At 32.6% G+C, this 19,686-nt stretch overlaps 1 protein-coding gene across 2 annotated transcripts in view; it reads right to left on the bottom strand.

The window, feature by feature from the left end:
* LOC114326709 (protein-tyrosine sulfotransferase) overlaps nt 1-19,686 on the bottom strand; it is a 921,489-nt gene that overhangs the window by 147,146 nt on the left and 754,657 nt on the right. The window lies entirely within an intron of this gene.

A 19,686-nucleotide genomic window follows, 5' to 3' on the forward strand; every position in this document is an offset into this window, starting at 1 on the left:
TCAAAAATCGACGTGTTTCAGGATTATTTCTTAAAATGCTCTGTTTAGCTAAAAAAGAATTTGTTCCATACTTTACGGACACAGTGTATATCTAGTACTAATAGACCAGTAAGGATCTGCGAAAAAACGTCTATTTTTGGATGTGAGAGGTGGCATTCGGATTTTTGCAGATAAAGTTAGGTGACACCTTCACTAATAATAATTGACTTATGCTCCTTCTCAAATATGCCCGGAACATTAATAAAAAAATTAAAATATTTAAAAATTTCGAAAAACATCGATTTTTTTCTGCTTTCTTTGCTTATAACTTTAAAACGATTCGTTTTGGAACAAAGTCGTAGAGAAATAAAATAAAGATAATTGAATTTTGTATGATATACGACTGGTAAAAAATGTCTTAAGGAATTACCTTTTCTGCAATATAGCAATAAATACAAAATAAGGGGGCAAAATAAGTCTGTTGGTATTCAATATTTTTTAACCACTATGGTGGCACTTAGAACATTAGTAATTCGCTTAGGACATTCTTTGTAACATACTTAAATCGTGTACCAAATTTCATTAAAATCGACCTAATAAATTTTGCATAATAAATTAGCAATCTAAATGTTTTTAAAAAAGTTCAAATTTTTTAAAATCTTTCTGAACAAAAAGTAGACCATTTAGAAGTTGGCTAATTTTTTTACATATAAAGAGGTGCTCTACCTATTTAATACACTTTACAGAATTAAAATCGGATTATTTAAGGAGCCCCAGCAATGTTTTATAAACAATTTTTTGGCTTATAAACAAATAGCTTTGTTTAATAATAAAAAAATTAATTTTTAGCAATGCAAATAATTAAAACCGGTATAATTTGACTTAAACTTTCAAATGCTGTCAGCAGAATTGCTATTTTATTTTTTAATCAAACATTAGCGTTCAAAAATTGCAATTTCTCGATTTTTTGAAAGTTCCACCGCGTTTATCTCGAAAACTATGCATCCTACGAAAAAACTTGTAAGAACATTTTTTGCTTAGAATTACCCAAGAAATACAAAAAAATGTTTTATTTTGCGAAAAATCGATTTTATGTAATTCCTCAAGTTCTTTGTTTATAACAATCTTATCGACATCCGGATCAACTATTACCCAAAAAATTCATGTTCTACGGGTCAAAATACATAAAAAAATCTAAATAAAGGAGCCCGCACCCCCTCCTGGCCACAGCACTAATTTGTTTATAAGCCAAAAAATTGTTTATAACTTTAAAACATTGCTGAGGCTGCTTAAATAATCCGATTTCAATTGTGTAAAATGCATTAGATAGGTGGAGTACTTCTTTATATGTAAAAAAATTGACAAATCTGTGTATGTTCTAGTTTTTGTTGTGCAAGATTTTAAAAAATTTTAATTTTTTAAAAAAAGTTTAGATTGCAAAATTATTATGCAAAATCTAGTAAGTCAATTTTAATGAAATTTGGTGTACGGTTTAAGCACATTACAAAAATTTTCTAAGCGAATTAGGAAGGTTCCAAGTGTTAACCTAACTGATGGAAAATCATTGAATAAGGACAGGCTTGTTTTGCCCCTTTATTTTATATTTATTGCTATTTTGAAGCAAGGGTGATAAATTAAGACATTTTTAACCAATCGCATCTGATAGAAAATTTAAGTATCTTTGTTTTATTCCTATAGGACTTTGTTCTAAAATGGATAGGTTTTAAGTTATAAGCAAAAAAAGTAGAAAAAACGAAAATTTTTGAAATTTTTAAATATTTTATTTTTTTTATTAATGTTCCGGGCATATTTGAGAAGGAGCATAAATCAATTATTATTAACGAAGTTATCACCTAACTTTATCCGCAAAAATCTGAATGCCACCTCTCACATCCACCTAAAAACAGATCCTTACTGGTCTATAAGGGAACATCCATAAACTGGAAAAAGGGGGAGGGGGACTTTGTTTATTACGACGGTGTACGTCGTATATTTTTATTATTTGTGGTATTGTTTGGTATATTTAAATTTAATTTAATTTAAACAAAAGGTTCACGAATATAATTATACCCTATTTTAGAATAAACAAGAATTTATATTACTTTTATCGCATACTTTTCATTGCGCTTCATACAGTCACAGTCATAATGTTACCATATAGCACTTTTGTACCGAACGTCTGGCAGCAATAAATATTAAACTGTTGTTCATTTATTTACTGAATATTCTGTGTGAAACAATTCTTAAAAGAATGAATAGAAATAAAATATTCTCTTCTATTTAGTTAGTAGGTACATTAAATTTCTATACTTATGAAAGAAATGGCGTTGAAATGAAAACAACAAATATCAAGATTTGTATGATGCAGTTAATAAAGCATAGGAATTTGCGTTTCTTAAAAATTATAGACGTGTACCTTGCAATGCATAACGTACTACTAACTAAAATCGCTAAAACATAATATGTACACAACGGCATCTCACCATTCGGCGGGTTTTGCCTCTGCTATCATTCTCCGCCGAAGCCGAAGCGATCTGACCGTTCCGAGTCGAACGTTCTCAGGCGATGCGCGATGGCTCATTTATTTCCATGTATAGCAAAATCTGCCAATTGCTCTTAGCCGAGCTGAGCGCTCTATGCCGATTCAGTGCACGGCCTGCTTTACACATCTTATTTATTCGATGCCAAGCAGATTGAGAGCAGTCGTCGCTGCGAGAGGTGGGCATACCCGCTATTGAATTAATTTGTTTTGTTATTAATTTTGTTGTGTGTTCTTAATTTTAGTGCGTTTGATATTTTTAATTAAATACATCTTCAAGGTAGTGTTTTTATTTACAGCTTTTACAAGAAAAAAGATATTGGGATAATTCAAAAAACAAACTCTTAGGGATGCCTCCAAGATAATACGAAAGGAGTATGAAACAAAATCAGTCCTTAAATTTTTCTACGGAATTTTTTAAAGTTAGGAGAAAATGCAACGCTTCTATACACCCCCGTATAATGCCACCTAAGCAAAACCTTTTTTTTTATCGGAATAATACCAAACGATATCAATACATGTACCTACAAACTGATGCAAGAATCTTGAAAATCGGAGTACAAATAATAAAGTTATAGGTTGTCAACCTTAATCAAAAATATTTAGTGGCGGAATTTTGTGCCGGTGAATATTATATCTCCTATATAAACACACATCTAGAAATAGCAAGTCATCTAATTCGTTTATTTTCTAAAATGAGAAAAAAAACATTATCCATATGAAAAGTTGTATTTAAAGAATATTCTGACTTATTTGTTGGGGCGCTTCTTTTGTTTCCTGTATTTCGTGTATCTTTTTACGTGCAAAATTGCAGCATTCACATATAAAAGCAACGTAAGCTTTAGTACGTTCATTCCAGTGGTTTTTTGTCACATTCACATTCCACATTGTCTGATTTATAATGGTTTTTTAAACGGAAAAATGTTTATTATCTCCCCCTTGTTGATATTATTTCGGCCAAAATACGAAATATGTTTTGAAAGGAAAATATAGGAAATTGTCTATTTCTGTGATATATATAAAAGGTGTATTAACCTTTATTATATTTTCTGTTCGAAGGCATTTATTGCGAATAAACGTCAAATTTAATATAAAGTATGGCGAACTATCTTAAGGTCAGATATCTGTCTTTTGCGGCATGCAAAAAGCGGGGCATTCATGATCTGATTTGTAGTATTACTAGTGGCACGACAAGAGAGAGAGAGAGTGATATCTTGGATCTAAAATCAGACCGTGAATGGGTTGTAGTACTACTAGTAATACCACTAGTGGTACGACTAGCGGTATTACTAAGAAAGTTGGAGCGTGAATGCCGATGTTGGATGCTGGATTAAAAATTTCCACTACACTGAGAGTCATAAGTTGAGGATATAAAAAATGTATGCTCATTTTTATAGTTTATTTTTTCGTGAACGGATTAACGGATTCCGCTAATTTTTGTTTTTATTATTTTAGATATTTCTTTAGTATTTACACAGTTGTGCAAAAATTTAATTAAACTTCTTTTTTGTACTTATACCGGGTGGAAGAAAAGTAATGTTTTTCTTATGTTAAGTTTGAAACACCCGGTAGAGAGAACGAGGTACAAATCTGTGTATAGATCGGAATCGTATTGTAGTCTTATGTTTTGTGAACATTTTGTTTTTTGAATCTCCCTGATATCTTTAGCTTTCTAAAGATAAAGAAAATAGGTGGTTTTACTCCTTAACATGTATTTTTACTGAAACAAAACTAAATTAACACTAACAAATAACAGTTAACAAAACTTTAAAAACAGAAAGGCACATAACGTAAACGATTGTCGATCAGGTAAGTGGTATGCACAGCACAACTTAAGAGAGACGAGATTGTTTAATGGAGGCTCTATGATGTTTTGGGGTGGAATTTCCCTGAAAGTAATACGGATTCGGTGTCTACCTGGAGGCTCTTTAAATATCGAGAGTTACATTACACATATTCTTTTTCTTTGAACACTCTTTTTCTTTCGCACTATATATAGGAAATAATGTCGTCTTAGTGGTATGATAAGACATGGCCTCCTCACGTATCGCAGTAGTCAGTTAAAACACATATTAAAAAGTAAAACGGTCTAGTTTCTTTGTTATTAAAGATATCAGAAAAATTAAAAAAATAAATGATTCACAAAAGATGAGACTAAAACATAGTATCGATGCATAACCACCATTTTACCTCTTCCTCCCTAAAGGGTGTCTCAAACTTTTGTTTTGGTTAAAACACAAGTTAAAATACAAAACCGTCTATTTTCTTTGTGTCTAAAGATATCAGGCACATTCAAAAAAAATTTCACCAAACATAAGACTATAATACGATTCCGATGCATACTCATTATTGTACCTCGTCCTCCCTACAGGGTGTTTCAAACTTAACATAAGAAAAACATTTCTTTTCCTCCACCCAGTATAAGTACAAAAAAGAAGTTTGAGTAAATCTTTGCACAACTGTGTTAATATTGTTAGTTCGCTATAACTTTTCCCATGCGTCACGATTCTTTTTCAAACAAATTAAGTCAAAACATAAAGTGAAACGAACGTCGATGTGTATATGTTACAGTTCAAGTTGATTATCCAGTTGGAGTCGACTCCAACTAGTTGGAGTCAACTCTAACGGCTGGTTTCAGTAAAAGTTGATTATAAATATAAAATGAAGATTTATATTCAACATTTACTAGTAAAAGTAGACTCCAACTAGGAAAAGTATACTCTTCCCAATGCCATTTAGTAAAAGTTGATTCTGATTCACACAAACAGCCGATTCTAGAAATGAAATGTTACTGAATATGTTCAAATTAGTCTAGGCTGTATCGTCGCCCCCGTTAGGTAAATTACTCCGATTCAAATTTTTTGCACAAACTTACTCAAAAAGAGGTCCTTATAACAAATCTACTGGGTGCCAGGCAGTACCTTGATCGATAAATTGTTTAAACAATTTTTTTAGACAAATTCACAAAAATAATTTTTTCACTTCGAACAATTTTTTTTTAGATCTTTTGGGTTATTCTGAGCAAAAAAAAGTATTTTGTGATTTTTCTCTAAAATTGATTGTTGTTGAGTTATACGCGATTTAAAATTTGAAAAATGCGAAAATAGCCATTTTCAAGGCTTAATAACTCGGTTAAAATCCATTATTATGAAAGTCAGAAAGTGACCAAAACAAAGTTTATAGACCCTCTACAAGATCCAGCAGAAATTTTTGTCACTATTTTATTACTAAGCTTTATCTTTAATTATTAACAATGAGCGCTAAGTGCGTATTAGGCGGCCGTCAATGGTGAGTGCTAAAGAGATGCACCATTCCGGCCGTCCAATGGTGAATCTCACTCGCACTCACATTGACGGCCGCCTCAATACACGCTTAGCGCTCATTGTTGATAATTAAAAATAATATCTTATTAATGAAATAATGACAAAAATTTCTTCAGAATCTTATAGAGGTAGCTTTAATCTTTGATTTTTTTAGTTTCTGACTTTCATAATATATAATATCGTATGGCATTTTTGCCTTTCGGACAGTTCCGGCGCCAATTACATCTTTAACCCTGTTTCAAGTAACTAGTGTCGATGTACACTAGCCCACGGGACCGACGGCTTAACTTGGTCTCCGAGGCACGGTGAGACGGCTTGTGTCATTATTGGAAACGAAAATGGTTTGTCTTTGGCAAGGCTCGAACCCACGTGAACTGGCGTATGAGGCCAGCGATTATGTCGTTACTCCACGGTCGCTCGCTCGACTTTCACAATAATTATCTTTAACCGAGTTATTAAACCTTAAAAATGGTTATTTTGGCGTTTTTAAAAATTTAAGTCACTAATAATTCGACAACAGTCAATTTTAGAGAAAAAAGGCTCAAAGGATCTAAAAAAAATTTGTACGAAGTGAAAAAATTATTTTTGCGAATTTGTTTAAAATCATTGTTTATCGCCAAACGTCACTAAAATCATACATTATTGTACTCATTTGCCCTCATTTTCGGCAGTAAAGTAACACTTTGTTGTATTGAAAGAAGAATGTTACTTTACCTGCCGCGATTATTAATCAAATTAACCGAGATTGAATGTAAGTGGTCAATGGCAGCAATCGATTATTTATTTGAGTGAAATTAAAATTTATTTATTTTAATTATTAAAAATATTGTACAAAATTTATCTTATTATTAATAAAATTTATGTCAAAAAGTAAAATTCTGTAGTGTTTCGCAATTATATTCATACAAAATAAATTAAAACTTTACAGATTTAGTAATTAGGTAGGTACACAATATGCAAAAGTCATCTGTCATTGCTGTCATACGAATTTTAACGACCCCCCTACAAGATACTGAAGAAATTTTTGTTATTATTTTATTATAAGCGGTTATTTTTAATTATTAACAATGAGCGCTAGGAGCGTATTGACGCAGCTATCAATGTGAGTTCGAGTAAAATGCACCATTGCACCATTTTGACATTTAAAAATTCAAACTTCTGTCAAACCACAAAACTGTCAAAACTTTTTTTGTAATTTATTGCTCACATGTCCATGACAAGGTGAAAGTTCTTCTTTTTGTGGTGCTTTCTCCTTTAGTGGAGGTTAACGACTACACTGGCAAATCTGTCTCTGTCCAATGCGGCTCTAAACAAAGATGTTAAATCAAGGCCGGTCCAGTCTCTGATATTTCTAAGCCATGAAATCTGGCGCCTACCGGGACCCCGTTTTACTTCAATCTTACCCTGGATGATCAGTTGCGTGAGGCGGTATTATACTTTTTGTTTCTCATTATGTGTCCCAGGTAGCTAACTTTTCTGACTTTAATGATTTTTAGCAGTTCCCTATCTGTACCTTTCTCCTCAGAACATATTCGTTGGTGGTGTGGGTTGTCCAAGGTATTTTCAAGTCTCTTCTATAAAGCTAGAGTTCAAAGGCGTCCAACTTGTTCATCAGTGTTGTGTTGTGTCCAGACCTCCGTTCCATACAAAAGTATTGACCACACATAGCAATGCAGAAAACGACATCTAAGGCTGATATTAATGCTACTGTTACAAAATAAGCTTTTCATTTTGATGAACCCCTGTCGGGCTACCTCTATTCTCGCTCTTGACTTCTTGTTTATAATAAGTTGATTGTTTAACCAGCAACCAAGATATTTGTACTGGCTTACACGTATTCAAGCTGTTCGTGTTTCACATATTTATTGGAAGAGGTAAATTTTTGTTCCTTGATATTCTTATAACTTTGGTTTTCGCAGTATTGATCTTCATCCCCATTTTTTCACAACTCTCAGTAACCCTATTCAACAGTATCTGCAGACTATGGTCCGAATCAGTCATTAATACTGTGTCATCTGCATACCGGATGTTATTTACTCTCTGCCCGTTTATCCTGATTCCTTCTGAAGAGTGCGATAGAGTTCGCAAATATTACCTCAGAGTAGACGTTAAAAGTATGGGTGATAGCACACAACCCTGTCTAACACCTCGTTGTATTTCAATTGGCCTTGACGTATTACCATTGGTCTTTATGATTACTGTCTGATTCCAATAAATAGCCTCTATAATTTTAGAATCTCTTTTGTCGACTCCGATGTCGTTCAATCTTTCTATCAAGGTCTTGTGCTTCACCCTATCGAACGCTTTCTCAAAATCTATGAAACAGATAAAAAGGTCTGCTTGCTGATCTTTGTATCTTTGTGCCAGAGTTTGAAGACAGAATATTACTTCTCGTGTCCCCATACCTTTCCTGAAGCCAAATTGTTCTTGACCGGTGACCTCATTACATTTTTTATAAGACCTATATTCTGTTCTGTATGATACGCAAGAAAAGCTTCAGAATGTTATTTAATAGACTTATAAGGCGGAAGTCCTGGCATAATTTGGCGTTCTTCTTTTTAGGCAGTGGTATGAAGACTCATTCAAGCCATATTTTAGGGATAGTCCCTGTATTGTAAGCATTATTAAATAGTCCAAGAAGAAGGTCTAAGTTTTCCTCGTTGATTAACTTCAATAGCTCAGCTGGTATTTCATCTTTTCCTACAGATTTGTTGTTTTTTAGTTGACGTCCATTAAATCCAATATTTCTTCTGCCATCCATCTTTGCTTCCGTGGTCGCTGTTTTGTGAGCATTTCAGTTGCCGTTGCAAGGGCGTGTCTGATTTCCTCCCGAAGGCGAAAGTTAAGGATGTTTAATGATATGAAAGTGTGCTAAAAAACAGTGCGAAAAAGTAAAACCGATTTAAAATACATTGTTACTTCAGACACACTTTAAACCCTTCATGTACCGCTATCTATATTTACAATTTTCACACAATAAAACCTTTACATTTTACATAATATGAGATAGAGTAGATAAAAATTATTTTTGTGAATTTGGTTAACAAAAATTGGTTAAACAATTTTTCGACCGCGGTACCGCGTGACACCCTGTGTATTTGTTATAAGGATTGTTATACGGATGTATTTCTTTCGAGTAAGTTTGTGCAAAAAATCAAATCAGAATAATTTACCTAACGGGGGCGACGTTACAGACTATACTAATAAGTAGTTGAAACCGTCAAAACAAAGAAACGCACACTCATCAAAAATGCACTTGAGATTCTCGTATAATCAACATTTACTGAATCGATCCAGGAAGAGTCAACTCCAACTAGTAAAAGTTGATTTAAATTTTTAAAATCAACTTTTACTGCTCGTTTCAGTTGGAGTTGACTCCAACTAGTTGGAGTCAACTCTAACTGAGAATCAACTTGAACTGTAACATATGTTCATTTTGTATACTGTATACTATGTATATTATACTACACACATCGGCGTACGTTTCACTTTATGTTTTGACTTAATTTGTTTTAAAATGAATCGTGACGCATGGGAAAAGTTATAGCGAAACAATACTAAAGAAATATATAAAATAGTAAAAAAAATTAGCGGGATCCGTAAATCTGTTCACGAAAAAATCAACTATGAAAATAAGCATAAATTTTCTATATCCCTAACTTATGCCTCGCAGTATATTACGTATGGGATTTCTACAAGTTTTTTTACGCAAACATTCCTAGTTTGCAAATATTTAATAGAAAATAAACTGTCACACAAATTACCCATATTAAAATACACGATTATTTATTATCTACTTTTTGTTGGGACCAATCATTTTCCTTTATGTAAATAAAGACCAGTTTCTTATTAATCTAAAACTAATTTCTTTTGGCATCTTGTGCAAATTTATTTTTAAATGCAAATCCCAGCTCCAGTTTAGTTTTTTTACAATAGAATATAACTACCCTACATCTTAAAAAGTCGTAAAAATTACAAGAGTCGTAAAAATTAATTTTTAAAAACACAAATCCTCCGAATTATATTTTGCATAGACTTTACTCGATACATTTTTTAGTGTACACCACCGTGAAAACAGGTGGCTGAAAGGTAAGACCTTTGTTGGCGGCTAGAAAGATAAAATGTTTGGTGGTGAATGGTGTTGTAGTACGACTAGAGGGACCACAAAGTAGTATCACTCTCTCTCTCTCTTGTCGTACCACTAGAGGTACTACAAATCAGAGCGTGAATGCCCCGTATTAGCCAGTCCAGTTCTTTATATTTCGCAGCCACATTTTTTTGCGACCTACTCTTCTCTTGCCACAATTTTTCCTTGAACGATTAATTGAGGGATTGCGTATTTTTTCCCTCTCAGAATATGACCTAGGTCTCCAATTTTTCGTGCCTTGATCAAGTTGAGCAATTGTCTCTCAGTATTTGCTCTTCTTTAGACTTCATCGTTTCTCACCCTATCTGTCCATGGTATGCGGAATATTCTTTGCAAGGTCCACATTTTAAAGGCATCCAACTTATTAATGGAAGATATTTTCAACGTCCATGTCTCAATATGGACCATACATTTAACCATTCTGTAGCGGTTTAAATTTAATAAACGGTAGTCTTGCTTGTTCGGGACGGCATTTTATTTCTTGTTGAGGATCCCATTGGTCATTCGTCATTCCCAAGTATTTGCACTTGTTCGATTGGAGCATTATCTACTTGTAGTTGTACTCTTAAAAGTACGCCCTTTTTTATTGCCATGCATTTAGTTTTTCCAGCATTTATTTTCAAGCCATATTATGTTTTTTCTGCGGTATTTATTTTATTTAACATCAACTGCATATTTATCATGTTCGTTATCTGTGATTATCGCCGAATGTTATTTATCGGGTACCCGTTGTAGGCCAGGGTAATAAGACAAAAATATACCTTGTCCGTGACACTTCAGCAGCCAGGGTACTGAAGCGTTTTTTCGACAGGTAATACCTATAGGAACAAATTATAACTATTTCCTGCGTAGGATCTGGCGGCCATTTTTATTTATAAACAATTAACTGTCAAAAAATGGCATTTTCCCATTTTTTTTCCAATCAACGGAAAACAGTAAAACTTATGATTTTTTTAGTACAAATATCCTCGAGATTATGGAAAAAGCTCTAAAATGAGGTATTACAAAGTTTGATATACTAATGCATTGTTAATATAATTGCGAAAAAAGGTCGGAAAAATATTTTCTCAATAACTGTTGTAAAAATTAGTGTACAGCTTTGAAATTTTTGTCAAATGAGGGTTCTTTGGTGCTTAATATGTGAAAATTTCAAGGGGATTCATTCAATTGTTTAAATTTTTTTCAAATTGTTTATCCCAGAGAGCATTTTTTTGCAATAACATAAGTCAGAAAAAAGTGACCTTAGAACCATTCCACAGGTGTCAAATGAAAGAGCGTGAGCTACGTTTTCAACATGGTTTAAAAAAAGTGAATAAAAAATGCATTTATTAGTAATATCAGTATTTATTAGTCAATTTTTATTTATAAAATTTTTGAATAACTTTTTCCAAAAAAATTAACGTTTTTACCCTGTTTTAAGTACACAATTACCAAGTAATGCTATCTATATCATTATTGATAAAAAATTGTAATAAATATGTATAATTTTATTATATAACAAAATAAAAAGTTTATAAGGAAAGATTTACGATACTTTTGCATAATTATTTATTATTAATAAATGCATTTTTTATTCACTTTTTTTAAACTAAGTTGAAAACATAGCTCCTGCTCTTTCATTTGACACCTGTGGAATGGTTCTAAGGTTACTTTTTTCTGACTTATGTTATTGCAAAAAAATCTCTGGGATATTGCCTCTCTGGGATAAACAATTTGAATAAAATTTAAACAATTCAATGAATCCCTTTGAAATTTTTATCACATATTAAGCACCAAAGAACCCTCATTTGACAAAAATTTCAAAGCTGTACACTAATTGTTACACCAGTTATTGCGAAAATAATTTTTTTTGCCATTCCGACCTTTTTTCGCAATTATATTAACAATAAATGAGTATATCAAACTTTGTAATACGTCATTTTAAAGCTTTTCCATAATCTCGAAAATATTTGTACTAAAAAACCATAAGTTTTCCTGTTTTCCATTGATTTGAAAAAAAAAGTGAAAAATGCCATTTTTTGACACTTAATTGTTTATAAATAAAAATTGCCGCCAGATCCTACGCAGCAAATAGTTACAATTTGCTCTTATAGGTATTACCTGTCGAAAAAACGCTTCAGTACCCTGGCTGTTCAAGTGTCATGGAAAAAACCTTATTACCCTGGACTATTGACCTTTGTACCACAATCAGTGCCTTCAAGTGCCTAGCAAAAACATTCCACATAGAAGTTGAACAGCACAGGAGACAAAATACACCTCTATCGCACCTCTCTTAAAATTTAAAATTCCTCTGTGTTAGTTGATTTGTTCAGCCTCGTGCTTTTTGATTCCAATAGATATTATGTATAACTCTTATATCTTGCTCATCAATATTAGCATTGTGCAACATTTTTACCAGTGCATCGTTTTTTACGGTGTAAAACGCTTTTTCATAGTCGAGGAATGTGATTATTAATAAAAATGTCTTATTAGGTCATTTGCTCATCCTTGCTATGTCCTGTCGACATCGATCGCGACTTAACTAGTAATATTCACCGCGACCCACTTTTTGCCGGTAATTAGCGCGCTCATCACTGTAGTTTTGTTCGTACCCATGTGTTAGCTTTCGTGGTCAACACATCTATCTGAGTTAAACCTTTCTCTGGGTTTAACTATTAACGCAAACCTTTCTCTGGGTTCCATTATCCCTGATCAAACGCTTTTTCTGTCTGCGCAATATTATAAGACGCTAATCCGATATACAAATCGTTAGTCTTTAAAAACAATTAAACCGCGTGTGAAACCGGTGTATGTGACGTGATAGAATCGTGAATGGCGAAACAGTGACTTGGTAAGACTTTATAAACTTATAATATTCTCTATATTATCATAATTTCTTTGTTAAGTCCACTTGAACCAGCAACCTAAAAATATACAGTCCACACAACTGAAATTATATTAATCGTCCAGCCGCTCTGAATGTATTTCGTTAACCTCTCTAAACTATCTCTAAAATAGCTACGTTATTATATTGTTGAAATATCTAGTTGCAAGCTAAATAACAGAACAAACATTATCCGGTTAGTGTTTGCCCATTAGATTTTGTGTAGCAGTTGCAGTTATTATATATGTCTCTAGATAATAAGGGTAAATGCATAGTTTATTGGTAGAAAAGATAACAGACAAAGCATAAATTCAAACACCGTGTGCTCCTGTCTTCCAATTAACAATCAGCTAATTTGGAATCAAGCGATGAAGCTGCACTGCTACGGAACGCGCAACTTTTGTTGCAATGTAAGGGAAACGGAAATAAAATACCAGATATCTCGAACCTTAATTTAAAATGTCTAGTTAGATCGTTGAATAATAGTTTTTAACTATGTTCTTTTGTTCGGGGCTAGACTTTGACTATCTCTTTCGTTCCCTAAGGAATTCCAGCAGCTTATACCTATCAATTTCACCGCTATTCTTTGAAAGTTCTTTGCAAAGACGTTAAAAAGGTCAAGTGGGTTTTAAAACCATTTCAGTTCGGAATCTACACGGTTCTGTTAAAATTAACTCTTTGAAACGTTGCATTGTCAGGTATATACGGGGTTAGTTATGAATAGAGATATATGGCATAGAAGAAATTGCATATATGTTCATATTTTTATATATAAAAAGAATGTATATTGCCAATATTTTCTGAATCTGTCGACCGTTTCTCGAAATCATTCATATAAATTCTCCGAGTAATAGAACCTGTTTTTTGAATCATTTTTAGCGTACTAGGGGAGTCAATGGAGTTTTTTCTTCGGATTTTTTGGAAAAAATCAAACAAGATAAAACTTTTTGTAATTTCATTAAGAAATGTTTAATAAAAAACATATCAAAAAGTTCTACTCCAAAAATGGGTGCTTTACTCTTTAATAAACAAATGAACTGCGAAATTAGTTGTTTTTTTAAATATGTACTTACGAAATATAAATTTTGGAAAAAACTGACATGACCATTGAAAACTTCATAAAATTTTACACAAAAAACCTTACATAAAGATTTTTCTAAAATTAAATCTACAGCTTCTATAATTTTTCATTTATAACGCTCAAGTCACCCCGCTCACAAACATTGGCGCACTGTATAGGAGCGTTCGACTCAGCGCGCGTTTGAGTTAATTTATTATAATTTTGTAACTAATGGATAAAATTAAATTTTACAAATTGTAAATGAAAGAAGAACATTAAAGTTATCTTATAGTTGTAAAAGAAAGAAAAAAAATGGGCGTAAGTGCGGTATATGCGGAAAGTGAGACATGAATTTTGTTTAAAAATTATTTAAAAATGTGTAACTAATACAATTTGACCTATTAAACTCTCAAATTTGCACAACGTACTTTTCAAACATCTTGCTAAACGATGTTTCATTAAAAAAAATCTCAAAAATTTAATTCAAATGATACGAGACGTTTAAAATTTTTTAAGAGGATATTACTCAAGTTTAAACAGATATACAGGGTGGGCCAAAGAAAAGAGTCATCCTCGATATTTGGCAGTCGTTATTAGATTTTAAGGAAATGCCGAAACAGGTTGATTTTTATTTTTAAATTACAATTTTTTCATATAATATATTTCATACTAGTGACGTCATCCATGACGTCATCCAAAATGCAGGAAACTGCATTAAGTACATAATATTTATAAGAAAGCTACAATGAAAATACAAATAGATGAGAAAACAAAAGCTATACCAATCAACAAAGGAGTTCGCCAGGGAGACGTTATTTCACCAAAACTATTCACAGTGGGACTTGAAGACGTGTTCAAAGACATTAACTGGATAGATAAAGGAATAAATGTTAACGGAAGAAAACTGAGTCACTTGAGATATGCTGACGACATTGTAATATTCGCTACAAGTTTAGAAGAATTATAGACCATGATGACGCAACTATTTCAAGCTTCGGAAAAAGTAGGTCTTAAGATGAACTTGGAAAAAACAAAAGTAATGACGAATACACCGAAAATTAGAAAAATAACGTTGAATGACATAAATTTAGAAACAGTAAGCGAATACATCTACCTGAGACAGATAATGAAAGTTAAAAAAGAAAATCAAACCACCGAAATTACCAGAAAAATAAGGTTAGCGTGAACAGGATTTGGAAAACTGAGTTGGATCTTGAAAAACACTAAAATAGAACAATATTTGAGAACCAGAGTTTACAGTGTTATCAGTGTATCCTCCCTATATTTACGCATGGTTCACAGACGGCCACCATGGTTCACCAAGGCCAATATGGATCAAATAGTAAAGGCACAAAGAGCGATGGAAAGATCAATGCTCGGGGTAAGGCTTCTAGACAAAAAAAAAACAAATTATAAGCAAAACCAAAGTAAAAGACGCAGGAGAACATGCTGCCAAATTAAAATGGAGCTTCGCAGGACACAATGCCCGACCGAAGGATAAAAGATGGGATCATGAAATACAACAATGGAGACCGTGGTTAAGAAGAAGAAGCAGAGGAAGGCCACAAATGAGATGGGCTGATGACATAAAGAAGTTTGGAGAACATAATTGCAAACAGGTGGCGCAAAATAGACAACACTGGATTGAATTGGGGAGGATTATCCAAAGTTGGATTACTGAAGGCCGAAGAAGAAGAAAAAGACGTCATCCATCTGGGCGTGATGACGTAATCGATGATTTTTTTTTAATTGGAATAGGGGTCGTGTGGTAGGTTATTTGGAAGGGTGTTCAATTCTCTATTCAGTAATATAAACAATAATATCATTATTTATACAGGGTGGCCAAAAACTAACTTTTGAATTAAATTAATTGACGCAAAAAGAAGAATGCATGTAATTTATTTAACTCAAAATACATTCTATTGCTGTCAGAAAATAGAAAAAAATGTTTATTTCGCAAATAAACACTGTGTTTCGCTTAAACTAAATGTTCAAACTGTCAAGAGGTAGGTGGGAGGCTGTTTGTGATTTAATTTAAGCGAAAAGAAATATTTATTTGTGAAATAAATATTTTTTTTCTATTTTCTGACAGCAGTACAATGTATTGGGTCATGTATTCATGGGTTCAATGTATTTTGGGTCAACTAATTTAATTCAAATATCATTTTTTTGCCACCCTGTATAACGATATTATTGTTTATATTGTAACGTTACAAACGTCACCTCTTTGCTATTTTATTTTTAAATAATTAATTTATTCTATTTTCTTTAATATTTCATTAATAATTATCTTCTATTCGTTTTAACTTGCTTTTTCGTTAAAAACTTGTTTGGCGCCCTCTTTTATTATCCTCTTTTATTATCTTCTATTTACTACATCTCTTTTCATCTAACATCTAAGTCATCATACTGAACGTACCCCGTATATTCTCACTCTGTAAGTATCTGTCTTTCAATATGGAACATGCCTGCTACTTCATAGTACTTGGTCGTCATTTCAAATTGTCGTTTTTATATGACAGTGACACTTCATCCCTACCCGCTGACAAACTGAAAATGGAGGGGAAAAATTATTCCTTAAATATGCATGTAATTTGAAAATTAGAATTATTTTCCATCAACAATTAATATTCTCTTGGAGTAAGTTTTTCATACAGCTTTTTTAATAATTTCTTCTAATATATCTAACCTAACGTCCCATCTAAAAGCATGTGTTCTGATATTTTAATTTTAAATATATCTTTTTAATTTACATATATGCTTTTAGTAATCAAATTTTAACTAGTAAAATTCAATTTTAATTTCATTTAATTTATTCTTGTCATCTGCTACTCTTTTTGATTATTTATTAAAAGAATGGCAGACGTGGCAAATTTTGGTTTTTCTTCTTGATGATTGATATGTCTTTATCTTATAGTTTTTGGGAATAAAACCACTATTCTCCCTCCGGGAGCTCCAAGCGACCTCAAATCGCCGGAAATACAACAACGAGGACCATGTCATCTGAACTGTAACCACATCACCAAGACTGCAACGACCAACATCCGTAGGCCTGGTGGAATACAGCATTAGAACCACAGCGCCAGTTGAAGAAACAGCAGTACCATTCGACATCAAGAAGTTACCATCGAACCAGATACCAAAAGCCATAAGTATAATCCAGAAATTGTTAGTTTTTGGCAAGAATTTAAATATATTTGTTAATGCACTTAATAAGTCACATTTTTATTATATCTTTATTAAACAATAAACATGATTGGTTAAAAATACTGTTTTGTTTGCTTCATTCCGAATTTTCATAGTTCATTTCTAAGATTAGGACAATACGAACACACACCTTGAGAGACTGAAGCTAAGCTAAGGGTGTAGCGATGGCTATTTTAGTTGGTTAAAATATTAATTTTGAATAGTATTTCAATTAGCTGGGGTAGTCTATCGCTTATTTCGTTTCAATATTACTGAATAGAGAATAGTGATGGGCAAAACAAGAACAAGACCAAGACCTGACTAGTCTTGGTCTTGTTCTTGCAAGCTTGGTCTTGGTCTTGCAGCTAAAAGACAGTCTGGGTCTTGGCCTTGGTCTTGCACTAGCCGGTCTTGTTCTTGGTCTTGGTCTTGCTGCAAGAGTCTTGCTGGTCTTGCTTTTTGGTAGCAATAATTTTAACCAAACAATTTCGAATAAAATGTACATTGAAATAAATAAAGATGTGAAGAATGAAACTATATTTTTTGCTTTAAAATTTTAAAAGAATATAGAATGTAGTTTCAAACGGATACCAATTTTAACATTATATATTCACCTAATTATTTCATTAAAAGGTATGTTTCAAATATAAAGGTTTATTTTTAAATTTCAATTTTAAGTTGAATTGAGACACAACCTGCTTTTTATACATTCAATAGCATATGATATATTTACCATACCTATTTATAGACCTAATACTATAACATAATAACTAAACCTAATGGGGAATTATAAACGCTTAATTCTGTAATTTGTTATCTTGCAATTCTTTAATTTTCTAGCACGAGTTATTCGCACTTTTTATTTTCACATATTTTTGGATTGAATACCCATTATGACTTTTAAAAAGTTGAAAATATTCAGATGTGGGTAGTAAAAACTAGAATTTAAAACACACTGAAATGATTCGCATGCATTTCAAGTGCGGTACATACTATTTGTAGTACTGGCCCTTTCTGGGGAAAACCTAGATTCTTCCAAATAGTTTTCAACTATGAAATCAGTAAAATTCTTTACGCGTTTGTCATCCGGGATTTTCACAAATAATTCAACTTCCAACTTTCGTTAATTGTAAAAAATTAATCCAAAAAATAATTTTGAAAAGTTCCCAGTATCGGAATTTTTGTCATTATATTCAGAAACTGAACCTAAGCTTTGGATTTTGCGATACCAAGATTGACACATTACAATCGACAACCAGTTATTTTTTATTCAGGCCACAATGCTTTCACAGCATTGTGAATCCCTTTTCAAAATCTATGATATAGATATTTTTTGCTATTAATTTTAAATTTAACAATCCACAAGGAAGAATTTTCTGTAGCTGGCTGTATACCATTAATTACAAGTAAAATTTAATAAAAAATTTTGGTCTTGGTAAAAGGTATATTATTTTAAACAGCCCCTATAGGGCTATAAACATAGAAACAAAACGTTTTCGCTCTGTAACAAGAGCATCATCAGTGTTACAAGAACATGGTGAGCCAACCAAAAAATAAAAAGGTCAAAGCCTTTCAAAAACAGACTAAAAGTCTCATATAGATGAAAACATGGCAAAATCCAAAGGATGGATAAAACTCCTATGGCTACGGCCCTAGGGCAACATATGACTCCCACAGGTGGTAAGTGGGTCAATAGGTAACGATTAGGTCATTATGTTACAAGAGGTGACAGGCAACTAAATCAGGTGACTAGAGTTAGAGTTAGAGATCCGGTCACTTCTTGTAACATAATGACCTAATTGTTACCTATTGACCCACTTACCACGTGTGGGAGTCATATGTTGCCCTAGGTCCGTAGCGATAGGAATTTTATCCATCCTTTGGATTTTGCCATGTTTTCATCTATATGAGACTTTTAGTCTGTTTTTGAAAGGCTTTGACCTTTGTATTCTTTGGTTGGCTCACCATGTTCTTGTAACACTGATGATGCTCTTGTTACAGAGCGAAAACGTTTTGTTTCTATGTTTGTAGCCCTATAGGGGCTTTTTAAACTAATATACATTTTACCAGAACAAAAATTGTTTATTAAATTTTACTTTAAATTTAACGACCTACATTTTTCCTCGATTTTGCGAAAAGAATTGAAACAAGTGTAAGTATTTTTATTAGACAAAAAAGCGAAAACTACTGGTACATAAAAACCGTTTTTAATGGCTTTTTTTAATGGATTACCCTATCTATAATTACATTTTTTTTGTCTTACAAGTAATCTCAATTGTCCTTGAACTGTCGCCGTTTGAAAACTTGCCTTCTGGACACTTTGAAAGTTGAGAAAAAATGCAAACCGTTTGACTTAATCAAAACGACTTAAAAATATAACCAAAATATTATGTATTTTAAAAATTCGATATTGTTTAAGGTTTATTACAATGTCAGTATATATTGAACTAAAAAAATAAAGTTAAATAATAAAAAACCAATTTCGCAAAAAAGTTTAAGAGTCTTGCAGGTTGGTCTTGGTCTTGGTTTTGAATACCTGGTCTTGGTCTTGGTCTTGCAAACCAAAAGGCGGTCTTGGTCTTGGTCTTG

The sequence above is a fragment of the Diabrotica virgifera genome, chromosome 4 (genome assembly GCF_917563875.1).
Source record: "Diabrotica virgifera virgifera chromosome 4, PGI_DIABVI_V3a".
NCBI classification, from domain to species: domain Eukaryota; kingdom Metazoa; phylum Arthropoda; class Insecta; order Coleoptera; family Chrysomelidae; genus Diabrotica; species Diabrotica virgifera.